Here is a 17814-nt window from a genome sequence, read left to right as displayed (position 1 = left end):
GACCTTCAACACTTTAAGGGGGGAGTCAAAGAAATTGAGGAGAACAAAAACAAATTATTTATCTTATTTAGGCAATATGACCTAGACCGCCCCACAGGTAGTCAATACTTCATTATTTCCCTTAATCCAAGAGGTCATTTGACAATCTTCTTTGATCCAACAAAGCTTTTCAATTGTTCAGGTTCATAAAAAATGTACTTATTATCCAAGTATTTAATTAGATATTTACTTGGATAGGCTAGCAAAAAGCTAGCTCCCAAAGCTTTAACTTCATCTCTCAATAATAGAAACTCTCTTCTTTTTTCCTGAGTGAATCTAGTAATATCCGGGTAGATCCACAAACGAGATCCCAAAAAAGTTTTTTGAGCATTTTTGAAGTATAGTTTCATAATTGAATTGAGGTCTTGCTCAAAGACCAAAGAAACTAACAGAGTTGAACGAGTATAAATTTCAGGCAGTGAGTTTTCAAGAAAAGCTGTTAGATTTTATAATCCATCCTCTTGCATTCCCTGTTCTTCTGATTTTCTCCTTTGTTCCTCCATTTTCTTCTGTGGAATTGGAAGGTAATATATTTTATTTATAGGAGGAATCATCTTGGGGGAACAATTAAGAACCTCAGTAAGATATTTCTTAAATAATTCTAAACCACTCAGTTCAACCATTTTTGGGAAATTTAATACTCTCAGGTTAAGTCTCCTATTATAATTCTCCAGCTGATTTATTTTACTATGAATAAAAGTTTTATCCTTTATCAAGGAGACAGTTGTATTTTTTAAAGAGGAAATCTCTTGTTGAAAAATATCATTCTGTTTAATAGTATCTTGTTTTATTTTTTCAAGAGAGTCTTGCAAAGAATCTACTTTAATCACTAGAGAAGCTGTATCAGCTGCTTTTAGAACTGTTTGATTCAAAGTTTTTAACATTGCCTATATGGCCTCGAGGGTTACCTCCTTGCGAGCTTCCTGCTCTTGTTGTTGAAAAACTCTCCCGCTCGCTGCCTCCGCAGTACCAACCGCCGAATAATCCTCAACGTCGACCTCGGACGTTGTTGGAGATTCCACCGCGTCTCGGTAGTTCGCGGGACACGGGGGTGGGGAAATATCCGGTGAGGATAGAGTGATGGTGTCCTGTTCCAGGGAAGTTGTCGCTCCTCCGATCCCTTCCACAGCGGAGCTCCTCACCTCTATCACCCGTGGCGTGCTTGTGGCGAAAGCGTCGAGGGTCGACTGGACCGATCGAGTGGTCGTCGCTGCGGGTGGTAAGCTCTTGACCACCCCTTTCCTTTTAGTATGAGGCATTTTAAATGAAGAAATCTTGTTTTAAATCAGAAAAAGGAGAAAGGTCCAGGGAGACTCGACGAACGCTCTCAAGCTGCGTCCGCCATCTTGAAACTCCCAGGGCATCAGTTTCATATAGTGGTTTGCACGATCTGCCACAAGACCCATTTTAGTCCTATGGACCCTGTGCCAGTCAGATAGTACATATTAATGTCTTTAGAACATGCTAACCATTAGCAAATGACCCCTCTCTCCCATATTGTACAACAGATAATAGCTCACAAATGAACCTTTGTAGCATTTGGAAATATGTATTTATTATTATTTAAAATATTTATAGACCACCTAGAACTAGGTGGTTTCCAAGAAATGTTCACAATATAACAAACATCACAAAATACATACAAAACCTATAAACGTGTATAACAATTTTCTTCTTAAAATCGCAAGGCTACCACAGTCAGTAGAAAAAATGCAGCCACAAATAATCGAGCCTTCAATAATTTCTTAAACCGTGCAAAAGTACCACAGTGGCGGAGCTGATCAGAAAGTGTATTCCAGAATGAAATCGCTGCCAGAGCAAAGGCCGAAGCCTGCGTATCGGCATAATGCAGCCACACTACATCATCTGTAGAAAGCCGCATAGCAGCTCCTGACCTCCATACCCGTCTCGGCTGATAGACAGGCAGAACTTGCTTCAGATAACATGGAGCATCTGTGTATAAAGTCTAATGTGCAATCATCAGTACCTTAAATTGTATTCTTTGTAGCACAGGTACAGGAACACCAAAGAAGACAGAGCCTCTACGTCAAATCGTCCAAGCAAGCAAGAGTAGAGGCTGACCAAAAGACAAATCCAACGCTGGAGGTAATGTAAAGAAATCCTGTATTGCTGCTGATACAGAAGGATCCGACATGGTCTGTGTTTCAGCGTCACAAAACGCCTACATCAGGAGTCTCATTAATATTCCAGGAAATGTTCTGTATACCCAAAACCGCTCAAAGGTATCGGCTCAAAGAAATCTAGTACAAACAAAACAGCTCAAAGTCATGTGCTCGCTTAAGAAACAAGATATAGTAGAATTAGAAAAGGTGCATAGAAGGGCGACGAAAATGATAAAGGGGATGGGACGACTTCCCTATGAGAAAAGGCTAAAGCGGCTAGGGCTCTTCAGCTTGGAGAAAAGACGGCTGAGGGGAGATATGATAGAGGTCTATAAAATAATGAGTGGAGTTGAACGGGTAGATGTGAAGCGTCTGTTCACGCTTTCCAAAAATACTAGGACTAGGGGGCATGCGATGAAGCTACAATGTAGTAAATTTAAAACGAATCGGAGAAAATGTTTCTTCACTCAACGTGTAATTAAACTCTGGAATTCATTGCCAGAGAATGTGGTAAAGGCAGTTAGCTTAGCGGAGTTTTAAAAAGGTTTGGACGGCTTCCTAAAGGAAAAGTCCGTAGACCATTATTAAAAGGACTAGGGGAAAATTCACTATTTCTGGGATAAGGTACATTTTTGGGATCTTGCCAGGTATTTGTGACCTGGATTGGCCACTGTTGGAAACAGGATGCTGGGCTCGATGGACCTTTGGTCTTTCCCAGTATGGCAATACTTTTGTACTTATGTAGAGCAGTTCTTTAAGAACTGATGATACATGGGAAAAATTCCTACTAGGACTTGAGCAGCTGCATTATGGACCACTTAAAACCTATGCTTGAAGCCTTTCTTTTTTCTTCTGCTATTCTCAGAAGTCAAGGACAAAAGAGTTTGCTGCACTCAGCTTCAACTCAGTATGTCAAAAATGAAATACATGAGGTTCATGCAGGATACTGCTGGGTGATATTATATCTGCTCTGTTTTGTACCAAAGAAAACTTTTTTTTTCTTTCACTCTCCCAATTACTACTCAGTAAAAAAAGACTGTTCACTTTAAACTTGTATTCAGCCTTCTCATTTTATCACCATGCAATGGTCTGCCTACACTATTAAACTGCCCAAAATAACCGAGGAGGATGTATTAGACATCCCAGCTGTGTTATTACAGCTCTCCAACCTGTAGTTCTTTAGTCTGACAGGAAACACAAGTGCAATGACTTCCTGGCAGGTTGGCCTTCTGAATCTGACCTCCATCCCCCTTTCTCTGGCTGAGGTTTGCTACCAGAAGGAAAGGAAACCCTATAACTGCTTAAGGTGTGCAAATATCATGCTTTCATTTTACCTTGGCAAAGTTGATGTCTATTTCCCCTTCCCCCCCCCCCCAAACTGCCAAATGCTGACTCCATTCTATTGCTCATATTCCAAGGGAAGAAGACTGAAGAAATAGAGGGTCCCTTTTACCAAGCTGTGGCAAAAGGGGGCCGGCGCTGTCATTGGTGCGTGTTTTACATGTGCACTAAGCAGTGGCGTAGCCAGCATGGGGCCACGGGGGCCTGGGCCCCCGTAGATTTGCCCCTGGACCCCCCTGCCCACAACCCTCTCAACCCCCCAAGCCGCCGCCAAGCCGCCGTCGCCTACCTTTGCTGGCGGGGGACCCCAACCCCCGCCAGCCGAGCCGAGGTCCTCTTCTTCCCAATCCCGCGCAAGGCTTTGTTCTAGTCTGACGTCCTACACGTTGTACGTGCAGGACATCAGACTCACAGAAACAGAACGAAGCCTTGCAAGGTAGGTGGCTTGGTGGCAGGAGGGGGGGGGGGTCGAGAGGGTCGTCGGCAGGGGGGGTCAAACACTGACGGTCAAAGTTGGTGGTGGGGGGGTTCGGCAATGGCGGGGGGGGTCAAAGTTGGTGGCGGGGGGGTTCGGCAATGGCAGGGGGGTTCAGCAATGGTGGGGGAAGTTGGCGACACTGGGGAGGCTAAAATGTGCCCCTCGCCTCGTGCTCTGGAGCCCCCTCCCACCAATGTCTGGCTACGCCCCTGGCACTGAGGCCCTCTTTTACTGCAGCTGTTAAAAGGGAAGTCTCGTCTGCCTACAGGAAATGATCGGGTAAAGCACTTGCCACACAGCCATTTTGGGGGGAGCCCTTACCACCACCCATTGAAGTGGTGGTGGTAAGGGCTCCCGAGTTAACCCAGCAGTAATCGGGCAGTGTGTGGCACTGCCCGCCAGGTACGCTCTGGTGCTGCAAAACTAAATACATTTTTGTAGGGCAGGAAATGATGGCGCTCTAGGGGTAGGAAGTACTTCCGGGCTGTTGGGCATAGCGCCACTTAGTAAACGGAGCCCAGAGTATGTGAACTTTAACTGGTTAAGGGAATTATGTACAATGCGGGGACAACTATCACCTAAAGTTAGGCGATGTGATGCTGCACTCTAACTCCCAAATTCTATATATGAATTCCCTCTGTCTCTTTCATATTTCCATCTCATGTGGTTCTATGAGATTGTCTGCATCAAAGCAGTTTGTAAACTCAATCGGACATTTGGTCCGCTTCATGTATCTCAGGGACCTCCACCTCCATAGGGGTGGGTTCTTCAAACCCCTTAGGTCTTCCTCTCCCTAGGTCTGCTGGGAGCCATTACATATTGCCTACAAATCCAGGGAGACTAATATTCCCCAGGGCTTTTAAATTTGCTAGCTCTTACCTTGCTTATTTCTGGGATACTCAAAAAATTTTTGTTATGGCAATGTACCACCTATATCTTATGAATCATACACAACCAGCAATTGGTGAAACAAATAATACTCCAAGCTGCTATCTTGTATAAGGGGACGTCTCATACAGTCACTTCGGCTATTGCTGCCCTTTAAATGGTCAGCCTATTCTATGTGACAATTTATATTCTATGTGACAAATTATAATCATTGACTGCCCCCAGCCTTCCGTAGTGCAACAAACAAACTAACAAAAAAATCTAACTGGTGCTCAACTTCCGCAAATCTTTGAAGACACATCTCTTCAACAAGGCCTACAGTGGTGGAAATAAGTATTTGATCCCTTGCTGATTTTGTAAGTTTGCCCACTGACAAAGACATGAGCAGCCCATAATTGAAGGGTAGGTTATTGGTAACAGTGAGAGATAGCACATCACAAATTAAATCCGGAAAATCACATTGTGGAAAGTATATGAATTTATTTGCATTCTGCAGAGGGAAATAAGTATTTGATCCCCCACCAACCAGTAAGAGATCTGGCCCCTACAGACCAGGTAGATGCTCCAAATCAACTCGTTACCTGCATGACAGACAGCTGTCGGCAATGGTCACCTGTATGAAAGACACCTGTCCACAGACTCAGTGAATCAGTCAGACTCTAACCTCTACAAAATGGCCAAGAGCAAGGAGCTGTCTAAGGATGTCAGGGACAAGATCATACACCTGCACAAGGCTGGAATGGGCTACAAAACCATCAGTAAGACGCTGGGCGAGAAGGAGACAACTGTTGGTGCCATAGTAAGAAAATGGAAGAAGTACAAAATGACTGTCAATCGACAAAGATCTGGGGCTCCACGCAAAATCTCACCTCGTGGGGTATCCTTGATCATGAGGAAGGTTAGAAATCAGCCTACAACTACAAGGGGGGAACTTGTCAATGATCTCAAGGCAGCTGGGACCACTGTCACCACGAAAACCATTGGTAACACATTACGACATAACGGATTGCAATCCTGCAGTGCCCGCAAGGTCCCCCTGCTCCGGAAGGCACATGTGACGGCCCGTCTGAAGTTTGCCAGTGAACACCTGGATGATGCCGAGAGTGATTGGGAGAAGGTGCTGTGGTCAGATGAGACAAAAATTGAGCTCTTTGGCATGAACTCAACTCGCCGTGTTTGGAGGAAGAGAAATGCTGCCTATGACCCAAAGAACACCGTCCCCACTGTCAAGCATGGAGGTGGAAATGTTATGTTTTGGGGGTGTTTCTCTGCTAAGGGCACAGGACTACTTCACCGCATCAATGGGAGAATGGATGGGGCCATGTACCGTACAATTCTGAGTGACAACCTCCTTCCCTCCGCCAGGGCCTTAAAAATGGGTCGTGGCTGGGTCTTCCAGCACGACAATGACCCAAAACATACAGCCAAGGCAACAAAGGAGTGGCTCAGGAAGAAGCACATTAGGGTCATGGAGTGGCCTAGCCAGTCACCAGACCTTAATCCCATTGAAAACTTATGGAGGGAGCTGAAGCTGCGAGTTGCCAAGCGACAGCCCAGAACTCTTAATGATTTAGAGATGATCTGCAAAGAGGAGTGGACCAAAATTCCTCCTGACATGTGTGCAAACCTCATCATCAACTACAGAAGACGTCTGACCGCTGTGCTTGCCAACAAGGGTTTTGCCACCAAGTATTAGGTCTTGTTTGCCAGAGGGATTAAATACTTATTTCCCTCTGCAGAATGCAAATAAATTCATATACTTTCCACAATGTGATTTTCCGGATTTAATTTGTGATGTGCTATCTCTCACTGTTACCAATAACCTACCCTTCAATTATGGGCTGCTCATGTCTTTGTCAGTGGGCAAACTTACAAAATCAGCAAGGGATCAAATACTTATTTCTCCCACTGTATATGAGTGCACCTCACCATGATAATTTGGGGAAAAAAAAAAAACAAAAAAAGTGGTGAATTAAGATATGAAATACATGAGTTGAGCACCAGTTAGATTTTTTTGTTAGTTTGTTTGTTGCACTACGAGAGGCTGGGGGCAGTCAATGATTATAAATTGTCACATAGAATAGGCTGACCATTTAAAGTACAGCAATAGCCGAAGTGACTGTATGAGACGTATTATTTGTTCCACCAATTGCTATTCCTGGGGTAAGCAGCATAAAATATATTGTACTGTTTTGGGATCTTGCCAGGTACTTGTGACCTGGATTGGCCACTGTTGGAAACAGAATACTGGGCTTGGTGGACCTTCGGTCTGTCCCAGTATAGCAACACTTATATACTTATGTATTTAGGACTTTTCCTTCCTTGCCTTTCTACTCTAGACCATCACAGACTGAAAAGGAACAGAAGGGCACACTTCCCTGTAATGTATCCAGTTGCAAACTATGCCAAAATATTTCACAGGACCCCAAAGTCATCCACAAAGGAAAGATATTCAACATAAAGGGATCTTTCACTTGCTCATCTTCCAATGTGGTATAAATCATTCAGTGTAAAAAATGTAAGGAAGGATGCTATATTGGAGAAACAGGCCAGATGCTTAAGACAAGATTCAATTTACATAGACATCATATGAACAATACTGGTGCCAGCAGGGTTCCCACGCCTGTTGGTCAACATTTTACAGGACCAGGACACTGTACCAGTGACTTCACAGTGAGAATCCTGAAAGGTAACTTTAAAACCATACAAGAACGTAAGACCTTTGAAGTCAGAATGATTGAATATTTTAACACCCAACAGAAAGGACTTAACAAGGATCTGGGGTTCCTAGCCCATTATAAACCATAAAGCTGTATTTCTCTGTTGATCACCCCACCCCTCACCTATCCACACCCATCCTGTTAGAATATCAATGATATGCTTTGATGTCCCCATGCATACCTCCTACCCACCCCCAACCTCCCACCCTGTCAGACTGTCATAGTAATGCTTGAATGTTTTCACTTATATACACTGTCAGCTAGCACATTTGCTTATTTGTGATCTGACGAAGAAGGGCAACCTTCGAAAGCTAATCAAGAAATGTATTAAGTTATGTCCAATAAAAAAGGTATCATCTTATTTTCTTTTCCATGTTTTATTTTGTTTGATTTCTATTGATAACCTTAAGAGTGGACTAACACGGCTAACACACTCCTCTACTCTAGACCAGGAATTCCTCACCCCCTGGTGTAACCTGGGTTTCATGACTCCCCTGCTTTACCTGAGAACAGAGTTTTAAGGTTAGGCTCAAGGGCTGGGGCATGGGCATTCTCCTGAACTTGGCAATATGCATAAGACAGATTTGCATACCAAGGATGCAATGCATATAAAAATATCTTATGCGTATTCATTGTGCATATCCTGAAAACCTGACTGGTTGGGTGAGGACAACTGCTATAGATCACTTAAGTGTATAAAGCAGTTTACAATAAAACTAACCGTTCATTTGCATAAAGCACTTCACAAATGAAATAAATTTGACAGTAATGCTAGTATAATGGTCATTGCAAAACTGGATCTGATTGCCAGCTCATGCATCCTGCTGCTCCATCTGGATAGCACTTAGAACACTATTGAGTTAACTTCCACACCTGCTAGACTTTGGGAGGAAAGGTCAAGGGCTACTATCATAGTGGTACCTTGTGACCAGCTAGAAAGCAGTACAGGAAGTGACTATCCCAGCAATAAGAAAATAGGAATATAAGAATAAACATTCTGGGTCAGACCAATGGTATCATGTTTCCATCAGTGTCCAAGCCAGGTCACAAGTACCTGGCAGAAACCCAAATAGTGGCAACATTCTACGCTCCCAATCCCAGGGCAAGCAGTGGCTTTCCTATGATTGTCTCAATAAAAAAAGCTATGGACTTCATCCAGGAACTTGCCCAAACCTTTTTTAAACCCAGATCTGCTAACCACCGTTATTACCTCCTACGGCAGAGTTCCAGAGCTTAACTATTCATTGAGTGACAAATATTTCCTCCTATTTGTTTTGAAAGTATTTCCATGTAATTTACTTGAGTGTCCCCTAGTCTTTGTACTTTTGGAATGAGTAAAATATCGATTCACTTCTATTCATTTTATACCACTCAGGATTTTGTAGATATTGATCTGGAAATTACAGAGCTTATCTATGTACGGGGAAAGAGTGGGGGTAATTTCATAAAGTTTGTTCCATGTGTAAAACCTATTTTACCCTTACTGCTACTACTACTACTACTTATCATTTCTATAGCGCTACTAGAAGTACGCAGCGCTGTACACTTGAACATGAAGAGACAGTCCTTGCTCGACAGAGCTTACAATCTAATTAGGACAGACAAACAGGACAAACAAGAGATAAGGGAATATTAAAGTGAGGATGATAAAATAAGGGTTCTGAACAAGTGAATAAGGGTTAGGAGTTAAAAGCAGCATCAAAAAAGTGGGCTTTTAGCTTAGATTTGAAGACGGCCAGAGATGGAGCTTGACGTACCGGCTCAGGAAGTCTATTCCAGGCATATGGTGCAGCAAGATAAAAGGAACGGAGTCTGGAGTTAGCGGTGGAGGAGAAGGGTGAAGATAAGAGAGATTTACCCAGTGAACGGAATTCCCGGGGAGGAATGTAGGGAGAGATGAGAGTGGAGAGGTACTGAGGAGCTGCAGAGTGAATGCACTTATAAGAGGAGTTTGAACTGTATGCAGAAACAGAGAGGGAGTCAGTGAAGTGACTTGAGGAGAGGGCTAATATGAGCATAGCGACATTGGCCGAATATTAGTCGTGCAGCAGAATTTTGAACAGATTGAAGAGGAGAGAGATGGCTAAGTGGGAGACCTGTGAGAAGCAAGTTGCAATAGTCTAAGCGAGAGGTGATAAGAGTGTGGATGAGGGTTCTGGAAGTGTGCTCAGAAAGGAAAGGGCAAATTTTGGTGATATTATAGAGAAAGAAATGACAGGTTTTAGCAGTCTGCTGAATATGTGCAGAGAAGGAGAGGGAGGCGTCAAAGATGACCCCAAGGTTACAAGCTGATAGAGACAGGAAGGATGAGAGTGTTTTCTACAGAAATAGAGAATGGGGGAAGAAAAGAGGTTGGGTTAGGTGGAAAGATAAGAAGCTCAGTCTTGGTCATGTTTAGTTTCAGATGGCGCTGAGACATCCAGGCAGCAATGTCAGACAGGCAGGCTGATACTTTGGCCTGGATTCATGCTGAGGTTTCTGGTGTGGAGAGGTAGATCTGGGAGTTGTCAGTGTAAAGATGATAGTGAAAACCATGGGATGAGATCATAGTACCAAGGGAAGAAGTATAGATGGAGAAAAGAAGAGGTCCCATGACAGATCCCTGAGGTACATCAGCTGACAGTGGGATAGAAGTAGAGGAGGATCCACCAGAGTATACACTAAAAGTACGCTGGGAGAGATAAGAAGAAAACCAGGAAAGAACAGAGCCCTGAAATCCAAGTGAGGACAGCGTATCAAGGAGTAGGCTGTGATCAACAGTATCAAAAGCAGCAGATATATCGAGAAGCATGAGGATGTATTAGAGCCCTTTGGATCTGGCCAGGAACAGGGAAACTTTAGCAAGTGCTGTTTCGGTTGAATGAAGGGGGTGAAAGCCAGATTGAAGTAGATCAAGAATAGCTTGAGATGAAAGAAAGTCAAGGCAACGATGGTGAACAGCACGTTCAAGTATCTTGGAAAAGGGTATTAAAAAATTGCAGAAATGCATATGAGAGACTCACCCAGCTGGAGTAAAACTTTTATAACAGTGGTGGACATTTTTATCTCTACATTTATTTATTAGGATTTATTTACCGCCTTTTTGAAGGAATTCACTCAAGGTGGGGTGTACAGTAAGAATAGATCAAACATGAGCAATAGGCAATTACAGCAGTAAAAATATTTAAATAACAATACACAGTTTTCTTTAACAGAAACAAAGGCAAAAGAAAAAAAAAGTTGTAGCTGATACCTACACGCTTTTAATCAGGTAACTGATAATGTTGGCCAAAATACCTAAGAAATGCTCGTGAAAACTAGTCAAAAATGTATTTAGTTCAGTAAATGGTATCACGTACAATATTTCGGCTGACCTCTATTTCTACACATTCAAGTGGACTGAGATGACACTCACACAACTTCTCTCATCCATGGGAAACTCTCATGGTCCTGAAATAATGAAAGTAAACAATTGTTTTATTTCTCTGGCTGCCTTACAATGCTAAAAATAGTGTAGGATTGCTCTTCAGGCAAGAAACCGGGACTGAAGGCCTCGGAGCCATAGAGATTACAATAAGGTCAAATAAGTGAGGAGCCTTTACTTTGACCAGATGGTTTCAGGCTGGGCGGTCTTTGTAGTTCCTGCCAATCCCTCCCTCTTCTAGTCGTTTCCCAAAGGATAGAAGGCTTCCAGATGAATATTGTGAAATGCCATGACATATCTGACATCTCCCTGCTTATTTACTGTATCGTCATTCTGAAGAACACAAGGGAAGTAGTAATAACCTCACCGGAAGGTTACAGTTGGCCTATAATGAGGTCTTTGCTGGAGGGACTGGGAGGCTCAGAGCAGGCTTAGTTCTCAGATCCTATATGAAGCATCTGCAAACAATCAAATTGTGGGAAGCTGCCGAGAGCAGACAAAAGTCTCCAGGCCTTTCCTCATCTGAATTTATAAATCTCTTTCACATGCATTCCTAACCTCAGCCCCCTCCACTTCCTGTTGCAAGCAAAACCACATACCAGATTAAAAATGTATGGAAAATAATGTCTTTCATTGCATTGGAACCCAGGAAATGAAGGCCAATTAACTGATAAGAAAGATTTTATAGGGAAATAACTTTTCTTGGTGCCCGCAGTGCATTTAGATTTTGATTTAGATTGAGTGCATTTTAGAATAACACATGTTGTCTGTGATCTGTTTTTAAAAATTTATGCAAAGGGTGCCAAATAAAGGTACACATGGAAGGGATACAATTTCAGCCAGTTTTTCAAAGATGCAGAATTATTTATTTATTTATTTGCTGCATTTGTACCCCACATTTTCCCACCTATTTGCAGGCTCAATGTGGCTTACATTATATTGCAAAAGATATAATTATGAACAGAGTAAGAGGTTTGTTCTAATTTAACATAACACTATGTAAGAAATACGGAAGATATGTTTGTAGAATGATTTACATAATAAAAAGCAGTAAAATATAATGACCAATAATGATAATATTATTAATATAATCAATTCAAAGGGATCAGTAAATGGTTGGTTTAGATATAGAATAATCAAGTCGTTAAGGAGGATTCTTACTGTAAGTTTCTTCGAACAAGTGCGTTTTCAATAATTTCCTGAAGTCTGTCAAGTCATGTGTTATTTTTATAGTATTCGGTAGTTTATTCCATGCTTTTGTACAGAGGTATGTGAAGGTAGATGTGTGTAATGATTTGTATTTGAGTACTCTACAATTAGGGTAGTGGAGGTTTAGGAAGGTACGTGATGAACTTTTGATGTTTCGTACTTCGTTACATATGTATATACTTTTTTCTGTAAACTTATTTTGATAAGACTTTGGTCCAGGAGGACCAAGTCCACACAGATCAAGCACATGTGAAGGGCAATTCTATAGCTGGGAATCTGTACTTTTGTGTCCCTTGTGCACTAAAGTTGCACTTTTGTAGGTAAAGGGTCATGGAATTCATATACTGCATATATTCATAAACTCTTCTGGTGTCCGGGCACCAGTCTGCTGAAAAAGAGCTGCCCAGCCATCCCCGCCCTCATGAGCCGACCCCGGCCTCCACCCCAGGCCGCGGCTTACCTGCGGCGTGATCGGCTGCAACCAGGGCCGCAAAAGGGTGAACATCGGGGGTTTCCCCACCAAGCTAAGATGGCTACAGTAGGCTTCAGACTGGGCCAGGCGCCAATTGGGTGGAAGAAAAAGAAGCCTCGTCGCGCGTCTCCGGATATCCTTTTGCGGTGAGTCCGGAGGACCAACGGTGCTCCAGGGGTGCAATCGGTTAGTGCGCAGCGGTACTATATAGCAGTACTTGCCGAAAGTTATGCAGCTTTGCTCGATCGCTTTCGGCTCCTCGGATCCAGCCTTGCTGTAAGCGAGTGAGTCCTGGGCCTGCTAAGGGGCACGGAGCGCTCCCCCCCCCTCGTAGTTCGGCAGCAGGATAGGATTGCATCAGTGGAGATCACTGCTTGAGCCCTTTAAAAAAAAACAAAAAAAAAACTTGGGGTGGGATCCGTTTAGATCCTCGAGCTCCAGCCCTACTGTTAATAGATGGGGGCCATGCGGTCAAGAGATAGGAGTTGGGTTAGAGTGAGGCCCGACGGCGGCGGCGGGAGTGCGGTCGGCCCTTCCAATTGCCACACCGCCACTCTGTTTCCCCGCACATTGCCTCCTTTTCTCGGCTCCTTTAATTAAAAATATACTGCCTTTCTATGGGTACGATCAAAGCAGTTTACATATGTTATATGCAAGTACTTTTTCTGTCCCTAGTGGGTTCACTCTAAGCTTTGTACCTGGGGCAATGGAGGGCTAAGTGACTTGTCCAGGGTCACAAGGAGCTGCAGTGGGAATCGAACCCGGTTCCCCAGGTTCTCAGCCCACTCCTCCACTAGCAAAGCAGCTATGCACTATTCTGTAATGACATGTGCAAGTGGCACAGTGCGCAAACGCAAGGAACGTTCACATGGGCAGACCATGGGCGGGACATGTCTCCCACTTATGCATTTTATTTACAGAATTCTATAAGTTATATGCACCCTTGCCATATTTCCAGAACCACAGTTACAGCAGGTCTATGTCTGGTGTTAACTGCGAACATGTACATGCTAGGCTTGCTGATGATGGGGTATGCTGCTATTTTATAATGGAATCTCGGCACCCAGATGTGGTTATAGAAGAGGCTTTCCCTGTGCAGCATCAGAATGCCTAAAAGGGGACTCCCAGTTATAGATTTGTCCCCTAAAAGAATATAGAAACAGGTTAAACTAACATTAACGTATATCTGAAAGCCTCTGTATCTGATCCAAAGTCAACATTTCACTTGGACCGCTCTGGTGGCCTTTAGAAGTATATCCTGTGACTTTGGATCATGATGCTAGCCAGTGGTGTGCTGGAGCCGGCTCGCAAGATCCACTTGTTAAATTTTGACAGCTCTTGCGAGCCGGTTGTTGTTCGGGGCGAGCCGGCTCCATTGCAGGAGGTAAGCATGGCAGGAGGGCGCCATGCTTACCTCCCCTCCCACTCCCAAACATGCCCAGCGATTGCCCTTTGCCCACACTGTCCCCTCCCACTCCCATCCATCTTTTTAAAATACTTCCTCGCCGTTGAAGCACCGCGTTAAAGCCCTGCTGCCCAAGCTTTTCCTCCCTGTTTGCTGCAGTTCGCGTGAACTTCGTGCCCTTAGTCCCGCCTTCTGACGTATGACGTATGACCTATGTCATAAGTCAGAAGGCGGGACTAAGGGCACGAAGTTCACGCGAACTGCAGCAAACAGGGAGGAAAAGCTTGGGCAGCAGGGCTTTAACGCGGCGCTTCAACGGCGAGGAGGTATTTAAAAAAGATGGATGGGAGCGGGAGGGGACGGTGGGGGCGAAGGGCAATCACTGGGCATGTTTGGGAGCGGGAGGGCAGGGGAGGGAGGAGAATCGCTGGACATGAGATGGGAGCGGGAGGGCAGGGGAGGGAGGAGAATCGCTGGACATGAGATGGGAGCAGGAGGGGAGGGCAGTGGAAAGGAGAAGAATCGCTGAACATGAGATGGGAGCGGGAGGGGAGGACAGGGGAGGGAGGAAACCCGCTGGACATGGATGAGGGCGGGAGGGGACGGTGGGGGCGAAGGGCAATTGCTGGGCATGTTTGGGAGTGGGAGGGGAGGGGCAGGGGAGGGAGGAGAATAGCTGGACATGAGATGGGTAGAGGGGGCAGGGGAGAGAAAACAATTGCTGGGTATGGATGGATAGAGGAGGACAGGGGAGAGAAGAGAGTTTCAGGACATGGATGGAGGGGAGGGAAGAGAGAGAGAAGAAATGCTGGACATGGAGGGAAGATAGAGGAAGGAGATTAGATGAGGGAAAAGGAAGTGAGGAGAGAAACTGCACATGGATGGAGAAAATAGGCAGAAGCTGGATCCACTGTACAGTCAAGTCTACGGAGGACCAGAAATGAAGAAGAAAGGAGGAAAGAAAAGAAATAAATGGAAAGGAAGCCCTGGAAACGGAGTCAAGGGAACAGATAGAGAGCAGCAGAATCAGATACTGGGCCAGGATGATCAGAGAAACAAAGTCACCAGACAACAAAGGTAGAAAAAAATAATTTTATTTTTATTATAGTGTTTGGAATATGTCCACTTTGAGAATCAGGTGCTGAACGTTAAAAGTTTATATTTATTTACTTATTTATGGCATTTTATCCCATATTAAACATGAATTAGATTGGAACCTGGGATCATTTAATTTTTTTTTCCTGGAGAGAGTAATGCATTACCCCTCCCCCCCCCCCCCCCCCCCCCCCCCGGCTATAGCCAGCTCTGCAATTTTTTTTGGTGGGGGGCGCAAAGGTGGATGGGGGAGGTGCAGTGGTGGATGGGGGAGGTGCAGTGGTGGACGGAGGGCGCCGAGGTGGACCGGGGAGAGAGCCTGTTGTTAAAAATTTACCAGCACACCACTGATGCTAGCTTTGTTTTTTGTATTAGAACCGGAAAACAACGGCATTCACTTTCTCTCTGTACTTTACCTTGAAAACAGCATTTATTACACCGCAAGACTCCTGAGGCAGGTGCTTAGGAGCCGAAACACAGCAGCTGTGTCAAGTCATTTGGTGCTTTGTAAATAAAGATGTATAATTGCATAAAAGTCTCCCTCGTTGTTTGGAAAGAGCCAGACTCCTCTACTCTTCTTTTGCTTGATTGACTTACGTAGGGATTGAGTGTACCTCCACTTCACATGGGTGTTCCTTTCTTCTTTGGAATTAGAATAGGTACAGAGAAGGGCAACCAAAAGGATAAAATGAATGGATTGACTCTCATATAGGAAAGGCCAAGAGGCTAGGGTTCATTACACTGAAGGAGAGTTGGCTGAAGGTAGAAACAACAGAGGCCTATTTACTCTTTCCAAAGTTGCAGAGTAGTGTAGGGGGTTGTGACAATGCCTAGGAAACATTTATACCTTGTCTTTCTCAGGTTAATCATTCACTGGAAATAAGAAGGATGAGAGAGAGAGAGAGAGAGAGAGAGAGAGGTTCTATGCACACAATAATTCATCGTAACATAGCAAAACATAAGATAGTTATGCTTTCTTAGCAGTACTACTACTACTACTATTATTTAGCATTTCTATAGCACTACAAGGCGTACGCAGCGCTGCACAAACATAGAAGAAAGACAGTCCCTGCTCAAAGAGCTTACAATCTAATAGACAAAAAATAAATAAAGTAAGCAAATCAAATCAATTAATGTGAACGGGAAGGAAGAGAGGAGGGTAGGTGGAGGCGAGTGGTTACAAGTGGTTACGAGTCAAAAGCAATGTTAAAGAGGTGGGCTTTCAGTCTAGATTTAAAGGTGGCCAAGGATGGGGCAAGACGTAGGGGCTCAGGAAGTTTATTCCAGGCGTAGGGTGCAGCGAGACAGAAGGCGCGAAGTCTGGAGTTGGCAGTAGTCAGGGCCGTGCCAACACGGTAAGCGAGGTAAGCAAGGCAGGAGGGCGCTGTCTTCTGGGGGCCGCCCCGCTGCGCCATGCTTACCTCGCCCTCTCCCATGTCCCAACTGCCCGCCCTCTTTCCCCCCCCAGCAAGATCCCTTTTAAATTTACCTCCGGCAGCGAACGAAGGCGCAACGTCAGTGAAGGAGGCGGCGCTCCCGACGTCTCTACTAGTCTTCCCTTCGCTCAGTGTTCCGCCTTCTTCTGACATCAAGGAAATGACGTCAGAAGAAGGCGGGACATTGAGCGAAGGGAAGACTAGAGACGTCAGGAGCGCCGCCTCCTTCACTGACGCTGCGCCTTCGTTCGCTGCCGGAGGTAAATTTAAAAGGGATCTTGTGGGGGGGGGGAGAGAAGAGGGCGGGCAGTTGGGACATGGCCCAGGGAGCGGGAGGGCAGCGATCACCTTCACGGGGGGGGGGGGGGGCCGCGAAACTGTTCGTCTGCGGGGGGGGCAGGCGCCAACTGATCATCTGCAGGGGGGCGCCACAGACCCTTGGCATGGCCCTGACAGTAGTGGAGAAGGGAACCGAAAAGAAGGATTTATCCATGGAGCGGAGTGCACAGGAAGGGGTGTGTAGGGAAGGACGAGTGTGGAGAGATACTGGGGAGCAGCAGAGTGAGTACATTTATAGGTTAGTAGAAGAAGTTTGAACAGGATGCGAAAACGGATAGGGAGCCAGTGAAGCGACTTGAGGAGAGGGGTAGTATGAGTGAAGCGACCCTGGCGGAAGACGAGATGGGCAGCAGAGTTTTGAACCGACTGGAGAGGGGAGAGGTGACTAAGTGGGAGGCCAGCAAGAAGCAGATTGCAGTAGTCTAAGCGAGAGGTGACAAGGGTGTGGATGAGGGTTTTGGTAGAGTGCTCAGAAAGAAAGGGGCGGATTTTACGGATGTAAAGAAAGAAACGACAGGTCTCGGCAATCTGCTGGATATGAGCAGAGAAGGAGAGAGAAGAGTCAGCAGTAGTTTTGTTACAAAATCTTATAACAACTCAATTTCCTCTAATGAGACCTGAACCAAAGTATCAAAAAGCCTGACTCCCACTTCCAAGTTTAATGGAAAATTCCACCAACTGAACCCAAGCCGAAAAGAAAATAGAGCAACAGCCATACAACCATTTGTGGCCAGTGCGGTCCCAGAAAGGCAGCTGCTCCACTGTGAGGCAGGGTATATTTCTCAGTCCTCAGCCTGGCGAGCCACAATGCGATAAAGGTGTGAGAAAAAAATCCAAATAAATAAATATGAGTGGTAGTTGAGACA

This window comes from Microcaecilia unicolor, chromosome 2 (genome assembly GCF_901765095.1).
Source record: "Microcaecilia unicolor chromosome 2, aMicUni1.1, whole genome shotgun sequence".
Lineage (NCBI taxonomy): Eukaryota > Metazoa > Chordata > Amphibia > Gymnophiona > Siphonopidae > Microcaecilia > Microcaecilia unicolor.
Note: the sequence above shows the minus strand (reverse complement) of the source record.